The sequence below is a fragment of the Myotis yumanensis genome, unplaced genomic scaffold (genome assembly GCF_028538775.1).
Source record: "Myotis yumanensis isolate MYYU_CA2020_CCGP unplaced genomic scaffold, mMyoYum1.0.hap1 SCAF_24, whole genome shotgun sequence".
In the NCBI taxonomy this organism is placed as follows: Eukaryota; Metazoa; Chordata; class Mammalia; order Chiroptera; family Vespertilionidae; genus Myotis; species Myotis yumanensis.
The window spans coordinates 2,860,664-2,863,326 of NW_027223775.1; positions in this window are offsets into that span (position 1 = coordinate 2,860,664).

Sequence of the window (2,663 nt, forward strand, 5' to 3'; positions counted from 1 at the left end):
CTGACCAACATTGTGGGAAGTCATTCTATCTTCCTTTGATCCCGTTTTTGTCACCCATTTCTCCTCCTGCAATTGATTTTACTCAATGTCTAATGTCTCCCCAAGCAAAGCAATGAACTACCTCAGGAGCACTAACCCTCTGCCAAAACTACTTAGAAACAAGCAAAATGGTCCTAAGGGGAGGGTCTGGTCCAACACCTGTGGCAGGTGACAGCCCATGCGAAAGGAAGTGGGATACACAGGTAACTGGGCTCAGGTGCATGTAGGAGTTATTGAGGGGCCCGGTACTGAGCTCAATCAAACTTGAAAGATTAAGAAAAGCAGACAGAGCAGAGTCTGCCACCTCCCTCTCAGCTGCCTTCTCTGATGCTCAGGTTGAATCATCTGAGGCTGCCAGGGTGCACCTCTGTCCTAATATGGGGAGGAAGCTTGCTGTGGTTTACCCCTGACCTGTATGAAGTCCTCATTGGTGTTTACCAGGATATTCTCTTGAGTCTGTGGCTGCCAGAGAGGGGTATGCCCTGTGTGTGCTGCATCCCAACATTTCAACTTCCCAATATTTCTACTTCTGGAAGTGGCAAAAAAGGGCCCTGAGCCTCAGACACTGTGCAGATTGGGACAAGGGGGACATGAGGACTCTTTGCAACTGAGAGTGTCAAGGAAAAGCCTGAGAAAGAATGAAAGAGTCCAGATTTCCGTTGGTTCTTGTGTAACTGAGCGATTGGATGTTTTGCCAGACAACCTCCATCACTGTGCTCACCTTCCTCCCAATGTCACATGAGGGAAGTCCTCAATTCTTCAGTCAAGAACCACGTTGATGCCCACAGGAGGTAGGACAGGGGCATCCAATGTTGGCTCCAGGCACCAGGTCTCAGGGTGTCCTGAGTGAGAAGAAACATGTCAAACTATTCCCATTCTCATGTTGGCTTGCCAGATTGTGTTCTTGGTCTTTTCAGGGTCCCTCAGTGTCTGGCACACCTGGAAAGTAGGTCACCATCTGCGTGCTGGAAGCAGTGATGGCACTGGGTGTTACATTTATGTCTCCTTGTACCATTTATGTCTCTGATATGGACCCTAACTTCCTGATTTATGGGGTCGGCACTGGGCCCTCAGGAATCCATGAGCACTTCTCTGGCCCCAAGTCTGGCAACACGGCCACACTTACCATACCTGGGCTGCAGTCGGAGAACAAGGCTGATCATTACTGTTGCTCACATACAAGGAGTGACACTCTTTATACCGTGGTGGCAGCTCATGGGACAGTGGGAACTAAACTGGCCCTGTGCTCACAGGCTCCCTTCCTGCTCTGAAGATGCTTCCACAGCCTTCATTCACAATGGGCTGGAGAAACATTGCAGGTGCCTCTCTCACCATACCATGCAAACCGTCTCTCTAGCTTATTCTTTTGGGACAGTGACAGTTTCCTCTTTATTTGTGTGTCAGAGTCCAGGAATATGCAACTCTTTCCAACTCTTCAACTGCAGTCATGGGGAGAAGAGGGCGTGCATGCCTGGGGCCATTTTACAGTTCTCGGGAGAATCTGCACTTTAAGTGCTTTCATCTGTACACCAGAGCAGAGCGCCAGAGATGGATTATCTTCTACTGTTGCCCTTTTCAGGTCTGTGTGCCCAGACTCTCTTGCCAGGATGGCCCCCCTCCGTGGGCGGTCCCTCTCTGGGCCTGGTGCTGAAATAAGAGCACTGAGAAATGGTGACTGTGGTCCTGAGGGACTGAGGAGAGTTAGTTGCTCTCAGTCTTTTGGGATACCTCATTTTGACAACATATCCAAGGAAGCTGAGCAGTCAAGTTTTGGAGTTGCAACTCTGTTTTACGGATCATGTCCTCTCCCTTAGAGCAATGAACTCCTAATCTGGAGGCAGTTCTCACAATGCCTGTCTCCCCATGACCTGGCCCAGAGGTCCTCCAACTAAGTCCCGCAGGCATCATGTGGCCCACCAAAAACATTTCTCCGGCCCTCCGGGTGTTTTTGGAGCTGCTGTGTGCATAGGAATTTGTTCATAGTTTTTTTTTAAAGTATAGTCCGGCTCTCCAATGAACTAGGGACAGTGAACTGGCCCCCTGTTTAAAAAGATTGAGGACCCTGGATCCTGGCCTCTTTCCAAAATGGCTCCTTTTTCAGCAAAAGGAAATAGGTATCGGGTGGGTGTGTCCTCCTTGTTTTGAAGGACCCTCAAGGTGTTTGTGATATGTCGATGAGCCAATCTAATTTCCACCTGGCACATATGTATTTCTGCTGTGCATATACAATGCCAAGAACTGTTTGGACATCTCAATCAGTAGGCAAAAGCACCAGCAAAATTGCACTGTGACCAACTCTTCCCATTTTTCCAGAATTTTCCTGGTTTTAGCACTAAAAGTGCCATATTGTAGCAAGGTCTTCATTCTCTGAAGATTCATATTTTGATTAACTTGAGTGGGCTACCGAGTTCCCAGATTACACATTATTCCTGGATGTGTCTGTGAGGGGGTTCCTGGATGCGACCTGCATTTCACTTGCTGACTCAGTATAGCAGACACATGGCCCTTCCGGAGGGATTGAGCTCAAACAATCCACTGAGGACCTGAGAAGAACAAAAGGCCAGATAAGAAGGATCTGACTCCACTGTGTCTCATGGATTGAATGGAGACATCTCATCTCACCT